The 19,890-nt window shown below is 43.3% G+C and overlaps 1 long non-coding RNA gene across 1 annotated transcript; it reads left to right on the top strand.

The window, feature by feature from the left end:
- Positions 1 to 72: 72 nt before the first annotated feature.
- LOC135516391 (uncharacterized) lies at positions 73 to 2,446 on the top strand. The gene is made up of 3 exons (XR_010451926.1): positions 73 to 631; positions 734 to 787; positions 1,942 to 2,446. It is a non-coding gene; the product is annotated as an uncharacterized LOC135516391 (long non-coding RNA).
- Positions 2,447 to 19,890: the final 17,444 nt, after the last annotated feature.

The following is a 19,890-nucleotide window of genomic DNA, read 5'->3' on the forward strand; positions in this document are numbered from 1 at the left end:
TTTTCTTCTTTAGCCAATTGAAACATAAAGCAGGCACTAAATTGATTGAAATGCTCACCATTGGTCAGAACAGAGCAGAGGCGGGGCTACAATGTAAATATGGTTGTAGTTCTATAAATATTCAATCAAATGCAGTGTGGTTGGTCAATTACATCATTAATATACATTAATAAGCAGAAATTAACCAATGCTATAGAGATACGATGGCGTTGGAAAAACCCGCCTTATTTCCGATTTTTGCCGAACTTCACCGATTCTTATTTTTCCTCTCTAAGCAATTGTTTTTTTTAAATCCGTGTTGTCTCGTTCGTCTCGCTCTGGATCGGCTACAACTCTTGGAAAAGAAGCTCGTTCACGAGGCCTACCTCGACCTTTCGGAAATCAAAGACATATTTAAAGTGGTTTTTCGCTTAGTATTATTATTTTTAAACGAGTTAAAACTAGTTATTTTTCTTATTTTTTTAAGAAGATGTCGAAGTTACTATTACTTTACGACAACATTTCGTTTTTTTACGGGACTACGCGAGAATCCTCGGTCTCAAGTGGAAACCATGCCGGCGTGATCAGTGTTATTTGAAGTACTCCAACTGGGAAAATCCGACAAAAGCCTGCGGTGATTAATACAATAACGGTGAAAGACGTTACCGTAATTATAACGGGAAAGCTTGAAATAATCGTTTTTAGAGTAAATTTCGTTAATGTTATGTACATTTTTATTTATATTCTGAAATAGGGACGAGATTGGAAGGCCACGTCTAAAACGAAGTGAACCAGCTTGGCTTTGGCGGTAAGTGTCTAGACGGCAAGCCAAAGTCTATGTAAAATCAGATTTCCACATAGTAGTACTAGAATATTTGGTGCCGCAGAAAACAAGAGTTTGTTCCAATTAGGCACCACACCTGACCAACTAATTGGTCATTTCGGCGATTGCCCAAATTCAACACACTTTCCCTTTTCACTCCAGGACCAGGGTTTGCCTACCCCTGGCTAAGTAGTTAGCACGATGTAGCTCATGTTAGTTGCCAGCTAGCTAACGTCGGTACCTCTGTAGGCACTGTTAAAACCCGCGATTGAATAGGCTATGTAACTAACGATGGAAAATTAGCAACATATGTTTTATACTATTTTAGCGCTGGTTTTGTTTAAATATTACCGAGTACAATAGAGATGCATTGGCTTGCTAGTTAGTGTTTCATTTTTAAATAGGAAAACATCTAACTAATATAGTTGCAAGCAAAATGGCATCCGGAGCGACCAGCCAACCTCAGTCACTAGCTACCCTGTTGGTCAGTTGTATAAATATGTTAGCTAAGTCTGTAAATTCATAGAAAAAGGATTGGCATGGAGTTTGTTAGTTTTGATATAGTTACGATAGTTGGCTACCGAATTGTTTCAGTTATTTGTATACGTGTTGCGTAATCTTGCTAGTTAGCAGAGTTGGCATGCTAACTTTAATCTATACAACATGGTTAAAACACTGCTGGTTGTCTGTCTCTTGGACGGAGTAGTTGACTAGCAGCTCATGACATTCTCTGATCGTCTTGTTTTTTTTTTTTCAATATCGTTGCTATACATTTATTTTGTTTGATTCTTGAATGTTAATTCATGTTTTTGTTTTTTTGGGACCACTTTGTTTCCCGTCTTAATTGCTAGCTACTACCAACTAACTTAACGTTGTACATTCAACGTTAACCTCGTCTCAACATGGCGGTGTTGTGGCTTGTGCTTCTTGTTGGCAAGAAAAATGGAGTCCTGTTAGCTACCAGAGAAACTGAAAGTTAGCGTTCAAGCAGACCCGTTGTTTGATATACTTTTAAATAGTATATGTGTTGTATAACGTTGACAGCTTACATATTCAGGTACCATCTAAATTGAGATCGGGGATTGTACTAACTAAGTAGCGAGCTATTTCTCCGTTTCACGAATTTCCTGTGTCACTAGGTACCAGAAGTGTTTTCACCATGGAAGGACCTGGTTGTTGCCACTGACTGGCTCAGGAGTGGACCAGCCACTGTAGACATTGTTCACAAAACTCTTGCTACAGCACAAGACCAAGTGACTAAAAATGTACACCTAAAAGCTGATTTAACATATTGTATAATGTTGTCCCCCTTAACAACTTTTTTGTTTGTTCTTGCATGAGTGTGTAGCCAGGATTACTTTTTAAAGACTAGAGCAAGTAGGTTGAACAGGGAAGTTGTTACAGATATATGATCACATTGATTGCACTGCATCGGTTGATTTTTAAACGACATGTCCATAAACCAATCAGTTTGCATTACCGATTTGCAAATACTTTTCTTAGTGGCTAGGCTCTTCAGTATGCTGCTCCTTTTTAAAGTATAGAATGGTAGTTTCAAATGTACACCTTCGATTATTGAGTGATTTTAAATGAAAGGATTGTAGTAACTGTATTTTGTTTAAAGTAATAAAGAAATCAAAGTTACTTATTGACTCTGTTTATGTGTTTGGGAATTGAAGGTTGTTTGACTGTTGACAGCATGAACATGCCACTTTGCTCTCATTTATTTGGCAGACTCTGTATATGACAGTTGTCAAGTTCCCACCCTCAAGCTATTGTAGTAGTCAGATCAGCTGTATCCTTATTATTTCCAAGTGCTTTGACAAAAAAAAAAATACAGCCTGAATTCAAAATATATTTTAAATGTTTTTTTTCTCTTACACTACCCCATATTGACATGTTTTTAGAAATGTTTGGTATTTTATTAAAATTGAAATTCATCTCATTTACATAAGTATTCACACCCCTTTCTGGGTAAGTCTAAGCTTTCCACACCTGAATTGTGCAACATTTTCCCTTTTTTTTTAAAATATTTTTTTTTAAAGTTCTTCATGCTCTGCCAAATTGGTGGTTGATCATTGCTAGAAAACCTTTTTCAGGTCTTGCCATAGTTTTGACAAATCTATTTGAAAATCTAACTCGGCCACTGGAACATAAGCTGTCTTCTTGATAAGCAACTCCAGTGCATATTTGGCCTTGTTTTAGGTTATTGTCCCGCTGAAAGGTTGAGGATTTTGCCTGTGCTTAGCACCATTCTGTATCTTTTTTTTAATCCTGAAAAAAAATCCCCAGCCCTTTCCATTACAAGCATACCCATACTATGATGTGGCCACCACTATGCTTGAAAGTATGGAGAGTGGTACTCACTAATGTGTTGTATTGGATTTGACACATATTTTGCCGTATTACTTTAGTGCCTTGTTGCAAACAGGATGCATGTTTTATTCTGTACAGGCTTCCTTTTCACTCTGTCAATTAGGTTAGTATTGTTGAGCCCCTACAGTGTTGATCCATCCTCAGTTTTCTCCTATCACAGCCATTAAACTCTTGCTGTTTTAAAGGCACAATAGGTCTCATGGTGAAATCCCTGAGCGGTTTCCTTCCTCTCTGAGTTAGGAAGGACGCCTGTATCTTTAGTGACTGGCTGTATTAATACACCATCATAAGTGTAATGAACAACTTCAACATGCTAAAAGGGATATTCAATGTCTGCTTTTTCTCTGGTCTTTGTGGAATGTGTGGGGTACAGGGATGAGGTAGTAGTCATGTTAAACACTGATTGTACACAGTGAGTCCATGCAACTTACTTTGTGACTTGTTAAGCACATCTTTACTCCTGAATGTTCCATAACGAAGGGGTTGAATACTCATTTTTAATTCATGAGTAAAAATGTTGATAAAACACAATTCCACTTTGACATTATGGGGTATTGTATGTAAGCCACTGACATCTCTAACGAAGGGGTTGAATACTCATTTTTAATTCATGAGTAAAAATGTTGATAAAACACAATTCCACTTTGACATTATGGGGTATTGTATGTAAGCCACTGACATCTCTAATCAATTTTAAATTCAGGCTGTAACAACATGTGGGAAAAAAGTAAAGGGTTATGAATACTTTCTGAAGGCCTGTAAAAGGATACCACTGCTGTTATACAAACAAACCATTATCAGTCTTTTGGCTCCCCCTTATGGTCTATGATGCCAATGGCATGCTTGGTAATGAAATTGCGCAACAACAGTTCATATGCGGAAATGTCCCCTGCCTTGCTCTCAGCCTCCTACTGGTGCTGCCTACATTCAAAACAGGTAACCTGGTCCAATATACTGTATTATGCCAACAGCTTAGTATATGTATATAATGCTAATTCAAAACAGGTACCCTGGTCCAAAATACTCTAATGTTGATTCATTAGCACCACCCCTCTTGCATGGTCCTAAAGTTGTCAATGGATTCTAATGTCTTTGTCGTATGATATAGGCCTATCTTAGTTCACATTTTATGTTGAGCCACATAGGCCCAGATTATGGACCTTATCACTCAGGCACTTTGAGTTGTAAATTGTGACTTATTTTCCTAGAGAGGGTGACTAATCTACCATGTGAATACTGATCTGTGAGCATGTCATTTGTGGGTGTGTGTAACACTTCAAATTTGAGACTAGTGTCCTCAGTGGGATGGGTGACGTACATGAGTGTGCTTGTTTTTGTGTGTTATATTCAATGAAGGGCTTAAAATTACCCTTGTCCAGAAGGAGTTCTCGTTTTCAGTGTTTGCCTGGCAGTGTGCGAGCCAGCGACAGCTGGGTGCGTAAGCGAGGGAGTCCTCTGTAGCACAGTGAGGAAGGGAGGGACGTTCAGAGATAGGGAGGGACCCAGGAACAGCAGGGGAGGAGATAGAAGTGACTCCATTTTGACTCTGAGATTCTGGACCTCTGTTTAAACGTCTCTCACGGAAGGTAGGCTAAGAGCCGGAAGAAATAGTGGGGAGGGAGTGTTAGATTCTGTAGATTTTTATGCCTGCCTTTACCACCGATGTCCCAGGTACACATGCACCTGTAGTGCAGGCCTATTACTAACTATTGGGCTTGGTTTACTATGTGTGTGTGTGTATTCTTGTCTTTGTCTGCCACACTTTAAAGGTACGCATAAAGCGTCTTAACTAAACACATGAGATGACATACTATGTAATACCATAGGTAAATGTGGTTCTATCATACTCTTTGTTTATTCGCACTTGATTTAGAAATTGTCAGCCCTGTTACATGTGCCTGATTTATTTCTCAGCCAGGTTTGCCATCAGTAGGCCACCTGACTGGGTCACAACATGGGACTGCGGTTTCTTAATCAATTGTGAATTCCTTCCATTCAGGACACGTTGCTGTGCAAATCACTTCTGAAGGCGCCTTGTGGAAATCCAGTATCCGCAATTATTGAATTACACCCCGTGTCTAATCACATGATCAGAAGAGAAATTTATGTTTGGATTCAGCCCACTCTGATAATATTAGTATCTAACAGACTAATTGGTCAAGCATAAATGTTTAGCTTCCAACTCCATAAAAACAAATTACGTTTCAGTTTATATACACTGGCCTGCTTTTTCGTAATAAAATGAATCATGACATTTAGTAAGAGGTACGCTCTTGCTTGTTTAACAAATCTAAACGGAACAAGCGAGCTGTTCTCTTGAAAGGCATCCCAGACCTTCACAGGGAGCCCAGGGAATGTCCTGTCTCCTTTACTGTTTGTGTTGATGATGTCACCAAGTGGCTCTCTTTTAGACATCCCTAATCATCAGATCCAACCTTAATGTCTCACGTAGGCATTTTTTATTGTCATTCTTGCGTCATCTGGCAAACATGCTAGTACTTTAAGACGCTTTGATATTTAAGGATCCAAGTCTGAGGGAACACTTTGTCTTCTTGCAGGAGGCACGGAGTGCTTTTGGAGGAGATTCACACACGTGACTTTCCATTGTGTGAAGGCTTTTAAAGCCTCTTTCTTTTCCGGAACTATCTGAGGTGCTAAATTAATTGCACTTGATCCCACCTCCCGTCACAATCGGTTTAGTGTTAATCTGGGCTCCGTGCGGTGCGACAAAGTCTGGCACAAGCAGCACGGTTGAGTCCTCCTATCCTCCCCCAGAGGACTGCCCCTGACTCCGGCCATCTCCCCTTCCCTCGCTTGGTCTATCTATCCTTCACGCCCTGCCCTTTCCCTAATTCTATTTACCTCTCCCCTTTTTGCTGCCTCGCTCTCACCCGCACCGCCTCCCCTGTCCTTTATTCTCTCTTCTTCTCCCTCTCTCTTATGTTCTTCCTCCCTCTGTCACTCTCTCCCATACCACCTCGCTTCACCCATATTCTCTCTCCATCTCTTCTCTGCCTCCCCCTCCCTCTCATACTGAGCTGTAGAGACTACCAGATGCTGGCTGCACGGACTCTCCCCTTGCCCAACCACTGTTTTCTCTCTCTCTGTCTTTTTGCTCTGCCTCTTATGTTTTCTCTGGCTTGGTGCCACCGCCTCTGACCATCTGCCTCTTTCTTTCTCGCTCTCTTTCTCCCGATGTCAACAGTATTATCATAGTGTTTGTCCTTTTTTTTATCACTGGGGAATGATTTTATTTAGTCACTCCCTGCTCTCCCTCACACTCCCTTTCTCTTTCTTTTGCTGTTCTTCACATCCATTCTCTTTTCTCTGTGTCAAATTGAGGTGTGCCTGCTATTTAAAGAGGCATTGCGGAAGAGCTGGGGTGTTGACAGCGCTCTGAAAAAGTATGCCGTTTTAGGAACAGGAAGTATCATAAACCCGGATTGCAGCACTGAAGGCCCGCCCGCCACACAGTCAACGCACAGCTACTTCTTACTCGCCGCTGAACACCAGCAAAACAACCCTCCTCTCCTGATTATATGAGAATTATGCCCCACTCCTCCCTCACCAATACCCAGGCCCCACTGCCCCCACCCTCCCAGCTCTCCTGAATCGAGCACATATAACAGGCTCTTCACTCCTCCACCAAGTTCTCTACACTCTCTCTCTTGTGTACACTCTCCTTCTCCCTCTCTTTGCCAGTACAGCATGCCTGAGTAGCTGCCTGGAGATGAAGAAGCTAATTAATTTGATTTAGCCGTTCTTTCCCTGGCAGTGGAAAATTCACCCCCCTTCTCCCTCCTCCTCCTCTTCAACACCACCACCACAAACCATATCGGTCACCCCTCCCAGATGATTTTCCACCAATCTTTTCCAGCCTCTTTTAGAGGTGTTCCCTTTCCCCTTCTCCTCCTCTCCTTTCCTTTCACTCCTCTCCTTCTTTCCCATTCTCTTCCTCTCTGTTCCTTTCCCCTTCTCTTCCTCTCATTTCCTTTCCCCTTGTCTTCCTATCCTTTCCCCTTCTCCTCCTCTCCTTTCCCCTTCTCCTCCTCTCCTTTCCTGTTCCCTTCTACTCCTCTCCTTTCCTTTCCCCTCGAAGCAACCATGTGTTTTAGGTTTGCTCTTGGTTGTATATTAAATCAAATCAATATCCACTAGTCACCTCCATATTAAACTAAATCAATATCCACCAGTCACCTCCATATTAAACTAAATCAATGTCCGCTAGTCACCTCCGTACTAAACTAAACTGAATCACTATCCACTAGGTTCCCCCATATTAAAATAATATGAATCACTATCAACTAGTCACCTCCATATTAAACTAAACGAAATCACTATCATCTAGTCATCTCCCTATTACACTAAATCACTATCAACTAGTCACCTCCATATTAAACTAAACTAAATCACTATCTACTAGTCACCTCCGTATTAAACTAAATTAATTCACTATCTATTAGTCACCTTTCTATTAAACTAAACTATATCCCTGTCCACTAGTCACCTCCGTATTAAACTAAACTAAATTACTATCCACTATTCACCTCTGTATTAAACTAAATCACTATCCACTATTCACCTCTGTATTAAACTAAATCACTATCCACTAGTCACCGCCGCCCAGTTCGAATTTCCCGTTTTCACAAGGCGCACGTTGTGTGACTCAACACGAGCTGTGGTTGCGTAGACAGAAGGCATGCCACCCTAATCCGCTGTGACATGCTGCATGTTCGATCACGTTGCTGGTTTGGGGCATCTGCCAAATTGATACAGGTAATCATTTGGCAGACATGATGTGCACTGTAAATCATGTGCATTTATGCAAGAGTATGTATTTGTGTGTTCGTTGAAGAGTTCCAATATGTGGTTGTGCTTTTGCAAATTTGCTTGCATACAATTCTGCATGTTTGTGGGTGTGCAAGTGTTGCCCATGTAAGTATGCATGTGTAATTGATTTTCTAATAAAGAAAATGTGTCTGCTGGACAGAGTGAATGCTTGCCAACCTGACCTCTTCGTGGGGCGACTCACTTCCTGTTCCCATTTAAGATGACCCCTGACCTTTTAACCTGAGGTAAACTTCTCTGGACTTCCCACTTCAGCAGATTTGTCTCTTTAGGGGTAGTTTTTGTTCTAGTTTTTCTCTAGGCTTCCGCCATGAATTCAAAGCTGCTCGTCAAATACATTGAAATGCAGTAGTTGCTGCCTCGGTATCAGTGTCAGCCACAGTACTGGCGGTTTCAAGCAGGACTCATGAAAGATATTGTAGAGACCGGATTCTATTGAATACAAAGTCGAGTGCTGTTGGATGTATGATGTCCGCTCACTGTTGAAATCAATTGCACTGTTGAAATTATTGAATGCTTTTCAGATCCCTATTTTTCAGTCGTTCTGTCAAACCTAACAATAACCATGATACATTGAGAAAATATATTTATGTTGTGTTTATAGATTGTAAACTATTAAAATAAATAAATATAGTCGCACACTCCATATAGATTGCCCAGCAAAACAGCCAAAAGGTATTTTTTCTTGTAGTGTTTTCAACACACTTACTTCAAGACTGCCTTTGGGCACGACTTTACAAAACGATATGAATGGTGAATGGTTTTACAATGAAACTCATTCTAAACTCTTCGACCGAAAGTATCACTCCATAATGGCTCGGCTTTTCCAGCAAGATGGCTGCCTCGGCGCTTCCATCTCTGTGTATTCAGATGTGTGTGTCGCTTTGTAGCACAGCATGAGAAGCCATGATCATGTTTGGGCAAACGGGCATGAATAGGGACGGCTGGACGACGGGCCTCCCTCTGAATACAGAGTTTGTGGCCGGCCGCCACTGCAACAAGACAGGGGAAAAACACTCGTGGGACTGGTCAGCCACACTTCAGTAACGTGAGCATGTGTGCACACCCCTCACTATAATTACCGCCAACAGCCGCAATTACCCAACCCCCAAATCACACACACTCACCACTTTATGTGAAAAACGCACACACTATCACAAGCACACTCATACTCTGTAACCCACCGACTCTCTCTCTCTCCATTGGTGAAAGAGTGTATTGGAGGGGAGAGAAAAGCAACAAAGTTCCTTGAAGAGCTGGAGAGGTTACAGCAGCATCACCCAATCCCAGCACCGTTCCCATGGAGACAAGTGTGCTGGTATACAGTCAGGTCCATAATTATTGGCACCCTTGATAAACATGAGCAAAAAATACCGTATATAAGAAATAATACAAATACTGAGCTGTATACAATACAATTGAGAAGTTATATTATTTTATACTAATACAATTGCTCAGAGAAAGAGATTTTGTTTAAGTAATATTTAAAACAAAATCTCAAACATAGGGCTCAAGTTATTGGCACCCGTTTTCAATACTCCTGCACACTCCCCTTGTGAAGACAACGTCACTGAGTATTTCACTCAAATGTTATGTGAGATTGGAGAACACTTTGGGAGGGATGGACCATTCCTCCATACAGAATCATTCCAGATCCCTGATATCCATCGTCTGCTCTCTTCAAGTCTGGAGACTTGAGATGACCATTGCAAAATTTAGATTTTTGTGGTCAATTAAACAATTTCTTTGTGGATTTTGATTAGTGCTTGGATAAACAATTTGGGGAAGACAACTGATTAAATTGTTTATTAATCAAATGTGTTTTGTGTTTACATTTTTATACCTATCAAAATACACATTTAGTAACGAAATTTTAAACTACATGCAGAGTAAAACTTTTGTATGACTTAATACAATTATTTTATCGTTAAGAGTGGGAAAACGTTGCTTCTGCATCGATAAGCACACCAAAGTAATAAAATAAAGACTGCACTTCTTAAAGTTAATTTCACACCATAGCCTCCTGAATTTGGAAGATAACTTTTCTTTCATTTTGATTTGGGCACAAATGAAAATGTGGCACTGAATTGTCCACGCGCAGTTACAAGCCTGCTAGAGTTAGCGGCAGGCGGACAAACAATATCCACCATCTGATGAAGCCTAAGCTGGAATGTGAAGCAAACTGAAGCTGTCTAGCTTTAGATGTAGCTTGCTTCGTAGTATACCTCTCAGACTGTGCTATGGTCAGATGACGTGAAAGTAGAGCTCTTTAGCTACGCACACCAGTGTTGTCGGAAAAAAAACAGAAGCATATGCAGAAAAATACCTCATACCAACGGTAAAACATGGTGGTGCACCTTTGATGTTATGGGGCTATTTTGCTTCCACTAGTCCTGGGACCCTTGTTGAAGACATGCTCCTGAACTTTGGCGACTACTAAGTATTTTTTTAACCTCCAGCTTTAGGCTGGATGTATCAATGTGTAGTTCATACATGCAAAATCTATGAGCAGAATTACTGTTTTACCTCAATTAGCAACAAAATCCTTAGTTTGAAAGCGACTGTTTTCCTGGAAGATGTGCTGCGCCATGTCCCCTAAATCTCCCCCACATGGGCCAGCCCCCTAGCTATTCGAGTCCTAGCCAACGGCCTCTTTTTCATTTTTAATTTATTTAACCTTTATTTTACTTGCCATTTGAGTGACACACAGCAGTGCAAGAGAGAGAGCATTGATGTACACATACACTACATTACCAAAAGTATGTGGACACCTGCAAGTCGTACATCTCATTCCAAAATCATGGGCATTAATATAGTTATCCCCCCCTTTGCTGCTATAACAGCCTCCACTCCTCTGGGAAGGTTTTCCATGAGATGTTGTAACATTGCTGCGAGGACTTGCTTCCATTCAGCCACAAGAGCATTATTGAGGTCGGGCCCTGATGTTGGGCGATTAGACCTGGCTCGCAGTCGGCGTTCCAATTCATCCCAAAGGTGTTCGATGGGGTTGAGGTCAGGTCTTTGTGCATGCCAGTCAAGTTCTTCCAAGCCGATCTCGACAAACCATTTCTGTATTGACCTCGTTTTGTGCACAGGGGCATTGTCATGCTGAAATAGGAAATGGCCTTCCCAAAACTGTTGTCTAGAATGTCTTTGTAATGCTGAAGCATTAAGATTAATCGTCACTGGAGCTAAGGGGCCTAGCACGAACCATGAAAAACAGCCTCAGACCATTATTCGTCCTCCTAACTTTACAGTTGGCACTATGCATTCGGACAGGAAGCGTTCTCCTGGCATCTGCCAAACCCAGATTCATCCGTCGGACTGCTAGATGTTGAAGCGTGATTCATCACTCCAGAGAACGTGTTTCCACTGCTCCAGAGTCCAGTGACGGCAAGCTTTACACTGCTCCAGCCGACTTGGCATTTTGCTTGGTTATCTTAGGCTTGTGTACTGCTGCTCGGCCATGGAAACCCATTTCATTAAGCTCCTGACGAACAGTTCTTGTACTAATGTTGCTTCCAGAGGTAGTTTGGAGCTCGGAAGTGAGTGTTGCAACCCGAGAACAGAAGATTTTTACGCTCTACGCGTTTCAGCACTTGGCAGTCCCATTCTGTGAGCTTTAGTGGCCTACCACTTTACAATTAAGTCAGTGATGCTTCTTGACGTGTCCACTTTACAGTAACAGCACTTAAAGTTAACCGGGGCAGCTCTTGCAGGGCAGAAATTTGAGAAGCTGACTTGTTGGAAAGGTGGCATGCCGTCCTATGACGATGCCACATTGAAAGTCACTGAGCTTTTCAGTAAGGCCATTCTACTTCCAATGTTTGTCTATGGAGATTGCATGGGCGTGTGCTTGATATTTATGCATCTGTCAGCAACGGGTGTGGCTGAAATATCCAAATCCACTAATTTGTAGGCGTGCCCACTTACCTTTGTAAATATAGTGTATGTGCATTAGGGAATCACATGGGTAATTGGGATCTCGGGACTGTCCCGGGAACACTCTTCACATTTCCTGAAAAAAATAAAATGACAAGACCCGGGAAATTACATTTCCCCCAAATCAAATTGTATTGGTCACTTACACATGGGTAGCAGATGTTATTGTGAGCGTAGCAAAATGCTTGTGCTTCTAGTTCCGACAGTGCAGCATTATCTAACAAGTAATATCTAACAATTCCACAACAACTACCTAATACACACAAATATAAGTAAGGAATGGAATAAGAATATATAAATATATGGATGAGCAATATCAGAGCAGCATAGGCTAAGATGCAATAGATAGTGTAGAATACAGTATATACATATTAGATGAGTAAACCAGTGTCACCACTAATGCAATTCCACAAAATACACAACATTCACAGAATCAGATTAGCAAAACGTAAAACAGCACATTATCCGAACATGTTGTCTGTGGAAGCCTTTAGTCTAACGTGTACTGCACACAAAGATGCCATAAACAAAATAAACATGGACACTGCCGGATTAAACACGCGACCCGGATGCAGTTAATAAACCCTCCAGTAACCCCCGACACACCTATATAATGTATACAGCCTTTAAAATAACGCTTGCCTCTTTGAACTGTCACTGTGACTCTTCAGACAGTGACAAATTTGATAGCCCTTGGCACAATTCACTACATAGGCGTGTCTCTGTCACAGACATGAAGTCTGTTAATAATTCAGAGAGGCATGAATAATGGTGATTGAGAAAGTTACGGACGCACAAATATCATACCCCCCCCAAAAAAATTCTAACCTCCCCTCTTATTGTAATGGTGAGAGGTTAGCATGTCTTTGGGGTATGATATTTGTGTGTCTAACTTTCTCACTCCTCATTATTCACGATTCAATCAGGACTATCCGTAATCATGGTAGCATCCACATCAATGTCGAAGTTTTTAGAAACATTATTTACAATAAGTCACTCTAAAATTACACAATATATAATAATTTACCATTCATTTATTTTGGGCACAAAATCATCTGAACAACTAAACCAAAACAAACAGCAAATGTATCCAACAAGTTTGTAGCGTCACAAGCGTGATGTAATCAATGTGTACTAGGACTATGGGACCAAATACTAAACGTTTGACTACTTTAATACACAAGTGAATTTGTCCCCCCCCCCCTAAAATGGGGGGACTATGTACACAAACTGCTGTAATTTCCAAACGGTTCACCCAATGTCGATTTAAAATGTCCTCAAATTAAAGCTGAGAGTCTGCACTTTAACCTCGTAGTCATTGTATCATTTCAAATTCCAAGTGCTGGAGTACAGAGCCTAAACAATAACAAAAATGGTCACAGTCACAATACTTTTGGAGATCACTGTATGTGACTTAATGCGCAATTTTCGGAGGTTACTTTTGGCTCGAGCTTTAACTTCAGAACTACTGGCTAAAAAGTATACAAAAGAACCGGAGAATCTCTTTAAGGTCAATGGCATCATGAAGTACCAGGATATTTTAGCCAAAAACCTGGTTGCCTCTGCCAGGATGCTGAAACTTGGCCACAAGTGAATCTTCCAGCAAGACAATAACCCATAATCCACAAAGAAATGGTTAATTTACCACCATCAGCCTCCAGACTTGAACCCCATTGAAAACCTGTGCTTTTAATTTTACAAAAAGGCTGTGTCATTATCCTCGCAAGGGTAAGGTCCTGGAGTGCTGAAAGCAGGGTTGCCAATAATTTAACAAAAATGACTTGTTAAAGAAAATCTCATTCTCTGAGCAATTATATTAGTATAAAATAATCATACTTTCCCAAAAATTGGAGCATCCAATATCGCTCTCTCTCTCCCTCACTACCCCTCTTTCTCGCCCCCCCCAACATAAGATTCACACCATTTTTGAATGGTTCCCAAACCAGGGGTATATTCACTAATGCACACCGTAGCAAAACTTATTTCAATGGAAATTAGTTTGTTGTTGGACAAGTTGAGGTAGTTCCTCCCCGCTTTGTTTTCTTCCATTTGTTTCAAAGACATTCTGACAACGGCAAGGGAAGATGTTATCATTTTGACATAAAGTAACACAGCAAGGCCACGCAGATGTCTTTTGACTGTCAGTCAAACAATCGATCATACAGCAGAGCAGGGTGGAGTTGGATTTAGGGTCACTCAATCATGCAGTGAACCCCAAACACACACCTGACTTCTTCTCCATCGCTCGCTCCCCATAAACTTGAACCCTTTAAACAGAGGCAATAAAAACAAAGACAGTGTGTCCCTGCCGTTCTCTCTCTCTCTCCCCCACCCCCCCTCTCTCTCTCCCTCTCTCTCCCCCACCCCCCTCACTCTCTCTCCCTCTCTCTCCCCCACCCCCTCTCCCTCTCTCTCCCCCACCCCCTCTCCCTCTCTCTCCCCCACCTCCCCCTCTCTCTCCCTCTCTCTCCCCCACCCCCTCACTCTCTCTCCCTCTCTCTCCCCCACCCCCCTCTCTCTCTCCCTCTCTCTCCCCCACCCCCTCACTCTCTCTCCCTCTCCCCCCCCCCCGCCCCTCTCCCCCACCCCCTCACTCTCTCAAACTCTCTTTGATCTCGGCTTCCCTCTTTCCGGCAACTTCACTTCCATTGGCCATCCAACTATTGTCTGTAGTCTCTCTTTCTCCCCCTCCCCCTTTCTTTCTTTCTCTCTCTCTCTCTCTCCTAGTGCCCAGGATTTTTTTGTTGTTGGCATTGCTCCTGTTTGTTTTCAGCCATTTTGGGGACTGGCAGTGCTCGTAACAAACTGCTTAAATGGCGTCCTCTGCCTTTCTCTCTCTCCCTCTCTCTCTCTCTCTCTCTCTCTCTTTCTCTCTCGCCCTCCCTATCTTGCCGGGCTTTGTGTATATAAAGTAGTGTGTCTGTGTGTATGGTTGGAGAACAACACTTCCAAATAAAAAGAGGATTGGATTCGGGGTGTGGGGGGGGGAATTCACTTGCTGGAAAAAAAGGCAAAAATACTGACAATCATGTGCACAACTGAAGTGAGAGAAAGAGAGTGGAGCAAGTGAGAGAGAGTGGATCAGGTGAGAGAGAGTGGAGCAAGTGAGAGAGAATGGAGCAAGTGAGAGAGAGTGGAGCAAGTGAGAGAGAGTGGAGCAAGTGAGAGAGAGAGAGTGAGAGGGAGAGAGAGAGCGAGGGGGAGCGAGCGAGAGAGAGAGACCGAGAGAGAGAGACCGAGAGAGACAGAGTGTGAGAGTCGCTCCTGCCCTCTGTCTTTACACACTGCTGCCTGTGTGTGCGCCGTCTCTCCTTGCCTGCACTCTCTCACACACACACACTCACGCAGACGCACGCTCACACAGACCGAGGGAGAGAGCGGATAGAGCGAGCAAGAGAGAGAGGAGGGAGAACACATCGCAGCAGAGATGCAGCAGGAGGTTTTCCGAGGTACGTTGTCTTGTTGTGTGCTTGCCTAGCAGTGAAAGGGAGGCTGATATGTTTCTCTCTCTTTTTCGTCTGCTTGTTTTTCTCAGTCACGCCATTGCCTGGTTGTTTTGTATGTCAGGAGAAATGTAATATTTGTTTTAAGTGTGTGTAAGGGTTGGTGTCTCTGTGTGTGTGTGTGTGTGTGTGTGTGTGTGTGTGTGTGTGTGTGTGTGTGTGTGTGTGTGTGTGTGTACTGTGTGTGGGGGGCCAATAAGAGGCCTTGTCTCCCTCCTCCTCCTCGGTCTCGCTGGCGTACCACGCAGTTCTTTTTCAGGAGCGATGACTCGTTCAGAGATTGTGATGAAACTTAAAAAATCTCTGCGTCTTTCGCATCTGCATGAAACACTCCAGATTGGGGGGTCTAGCTAATGTGTATCAGAGCAAGGCGGTAGACGTGAGCATGACATGGGCTCTGTGTGAGAAACCTTTTCTCACTGTGACTGGTCAGCCGACTTAACTCCCAAAATGACACAAGGAGTTGGTGAAAAACTTGCACATACACGTCCCTGATAGCGAATCTAGCGCCGAGGTTAAATTATTCTCGCCTCTCCTGTCTGTTCTTTGGTGTGTCATCCAAATATCCTTCTAGTGCCAGGTTGTTATTTTGGAAGCGGAAGGAGGTTCTTGCTAAGCCTTGGAGGGCAGTTTAACGTCACAGACCCATTGTTGTTTCCCTAGCCAACCCTGCTTTCCTTTTCCAAAACAACAGTCCCTCTGCCAAATATTTCCACATTCCTGGTCACCATGGCCACCAAGCCTCTGCCTTCACTGTATGGGAAATATGACCTACAATGCCACAGGGCTTTAGGGGTCAGAGGTCAGGAGTTATAGGGAGCCTCGTTGCTTAGTGGCAGTTGATGAATTTCCAGCCAACAGTTTTCTGTTTGACTTGTTGTTTGTATACTGGCTAGATTATGTCAATGGCATCCAATGGAAGACTTGAATACCCTGGCAATGTTGGTTTTGCGTACAATTTCCACTTAAGCCATTCCAGTTGTCCAGTTCGGAAATGGAGATTTCAGCGTGCAATGTTACGCATAAATCTCTCGTTGATATGAATGACTTCCGCAGAAGTATGATTTGACCAGAGGTTTGAGTTATGTATGCATCTATAAAGTCAGGATTTGTCCCTTTGCTGTGTGATGCGCTCTAGTCATACGGTTGAGAAATGACGAGAGCAGAGACACATTTCCGTTGTTTGCTGTAACTGTGGACAATAAAGTTGTATTGTTTTATGCTGCACAAACCTAACTGACCTGCACTGTGTCTTCAGAGGGACTGTGTGCAAAATTTTAAATGGTTTTGGGGAAAATTGCCCCAAAAAGGTCAGTGGGTGTTGTTTCCATTCTCTATTACAGGGGTCAGAATGATGATAATTATGTGCCGGATTGAGAGCTAACGGACCATGGAGTGTGGCGTTTTAACATGGAGCAGGCTCGCTGGTGCGTGGAATGGCATGCCAAATTGTAGCGATACCACAGATTACACTGAGGGGGAGGGGGGGCCATGTTGACACGCTGAGCAGGATCTGAAAGACAAGGAAACCATGAAATCTGGACCAGGAAGAGATGTGTTTGAAGTTACACTATCTACCCTTCCAACCCTCCTCTCTCCACCCACCACTCCCCGACCCATACCATCATCCCTTCCTCCCCTGCTCTTCTCCTCCTCCTCCCTCTGCCCATCTGGCTGGCTCCTCCATGTTTTCTGGGCCGGGGGTTATGGAGAGTTCAGTGTCTCTCCCTCTCTCTGTCTCCAACAACAGCCCCCTTTTCACGACCCAACTGGTGCCCCCCTTGCTGGCCGTTCCACACTGGGGAGAACCCAACCGACACCTTCCTATTTCCACAATCCCACTCCACTCGCTCACAGTGCGGAACGAGTTAAACCTCCCCCCCACACACTCCAATCCGGCCCCCCACATTTCCCCCCGCGGTGCTGGCTGAAACCCACCCACCAGTCTCTTGCAGTAACTAGTCTATGGCTGGGCTGTACATATAAAGGAGATGGGATCAGAGCCATTGCATACTAACTGATTAGGACTCTAGGTACTTTTAATAGTGGCATGGTCACTGTGACCCGAGTGTAGCATTGATGTTTTTCCTCTTGCTGACGTTGTGATTCTGTCTTGTGTTCATCTACGTAGCTTAGTCAGTCATTTGTGCCACACAAACCGTACTTGCACTTGCTGTTCTGTTTTTGTGTGTGTTTTTTTTCTCTTTTCAGCACCGTGGGTGAAAATAGATGTACAATCCTTCAGCGGACATGTTTGCTTGTGCGGAACACTGTGCTTCAGAAGGGCACTGTATTTTGTGGGGGGCGAGGCTGGGTCCTTGGCACACTGAGGGTCAGATGCTTGCTTGCGTGTGAGGGGGGAGGGGGTGTATGCATGCGCGTGACTGTGTGTGGTGCGTGATTGTGTTGTGTGTGTGTAAAGCTCCCCGTCACGCTTGGCCAGACCGTCGTTCAGGGCCTGTTTGTGGAGAGGCAGTTGTGTGCGTCACAGCGAGATGAAGAGAGAGAGGGCGGCAGACGCATTTTCCCATTTGCGGCATAAACACCAGATGAAATCGTGACATTTTTTTTGCCCTCACGCCGTCTCACGGTGTGTCCGCCTACGAGTAGCTGGCGTCTAAATGACATTTGTTTGTCATTTAGCAGACACTCTTATCCGGAGCAACTTGCTGTAGTGAGTGCAGACATTTTTCGTACTGGTCCCTCATGGGAATCGAACCCACAGCTCTGGTTTTGCAAGCTCAATGCACTACCAACTGAGCCACACGGGACTAATACCAAGTGACAGTGTGTTGTCAGAGCAGACTGCACAGTAAACATATCCACATATTACTCAAGAAGACACATCTAGTTTAAAGGGAGACTTCAGGATTTTGGCAATGAGGCCTTTTATCTACTTCCCCAGAGTCAGATGAACTTTTATGTCTCTGTGTCCAGTAGGAAGGAAGTTAAGCCGTGTACGGACAGGATATGTTTTACTGGGCATGAGCACAACCCACCACATTTGTCATTTTAGTCCCGTCTGAATCTGCCATGTCAGTCATGTTTACTTGGCATGTAGTTATTATTCCAGCCCTGAAAACCCCTGTTTTTTGGCTGAACTCCCAGGTCCTCTGATAGTCCCGTGTGAGTCGTCATCCCCGTGTTTTGAGGGATATTAAAAGAGTTGAGCAGGTGCTGCACCCAGGTTGGGGAAGAACACGGGACCAAATTGATGCGTAAAACAAAGTGCTATGCCCGTAGCCTTTGTCACATATCAACTTTCCTAGTGCCGTACTTCTCTTTTTTTTAAAGATGAAGTGGACGATATTGTGCCAATGAATTGATAAATTGCCAAATCCGTCAGGTAGTTGAATGTCTGCGTAGGTTAGTTCATGGTTGTCATTGATATGGATTGTTAAGCTGACTGTCTTTGACCTGAAGGTCATTAGGTCAACATTAGGCCATCCCTAGACATTTGAAATATCTTTACGACAAGAAGAGCCTCCAGGCTTCTGTCACAACGGTCCATTTTGAATGAAAAAAAAAAAGAAATACAGGGGCAGTTTGGGAAAACTAATTCCGTCCGTTTTGTGCTGGAGTAACCATTACATAACCGACATTGTATAGTAATACTAGTCCTGTGCGAATAGGGCGATAGAGGTAGGTTGCCAAAATAGTCACTGTGTTTGCCTGTATATCCAGGGAAATACAGAGCAAGTGGGATTAGCAGCGTAGTTGTGAGACTTTACTGTGTATTTCGTTGTGTATCATTTCAGTGTATGGGTGGCGTGTCCCTTTCCCCCTTTATATCCTCTTTCTTCAAAGCTCCTCTTATTCTGTTCTGTAATTCAGTTCATTCCACCTCTACAGACGCTCTGTCTGTTGCGGATTGCGCCCCTGCTTCTCCCCATTGTTTTACGTATAGTTTTACACCCATGGCATCAGTAGTTTGTTTTTGTGGCTGTGGGTGCTTGCCGGTGCCTGTATATATGACTGCGTGCATTTCTGCCAATGGGGATGTGTTTGTGTCTGTCTGCCTGTGTGCTATCTGCCTTTCCGTCGGCCTGTGCTGTGTGTATGTGTGTTCCTGTTTCCAGCCTGGCCCTCTCTCTTCCTTTCTCTCCCTCTCTCTCTCTCTCTCTCTCTTCCCTCTGCAATAACAGTGCTGACCTAGTTTCTGCCTGTTCAGGGCTGCCTGTGGAATTTTACAGAGGCCTTTCTGCCTTGCTGCTTGAAAACACAAGCAGAAAAGCATGACTGTGGATTTTTATTTTTGTCGCATCATTAAGGCCTCAACATCCATCTCCCCAATCTGCAGACCCCACAGAACGGCCTGTGCTAAATAAGTAATTATAATAAAATTGCCTATTGCAGGCGAATCTGCGAGCTGGCGTGTATGAATAGATAGCAGGCGAGTGGATCTGCCGCAATCGCTGC

Source organism: Oncorhynchus masou, chromosome 27 (genome assembly GCF_036934945.1).
Source record: "Oncorhynchus masou masou isolate Uvic2021 chromosome 27, UVic_Omas_1.1, whole genome shotgun sequence".
NCBI classification, from domain to species: Eukaryota; Metazoa; Chordata; class Actinopteri; order Salmoniformes; family Salmonidae; genus Oncorhynchus; species Oncorhynchus masou.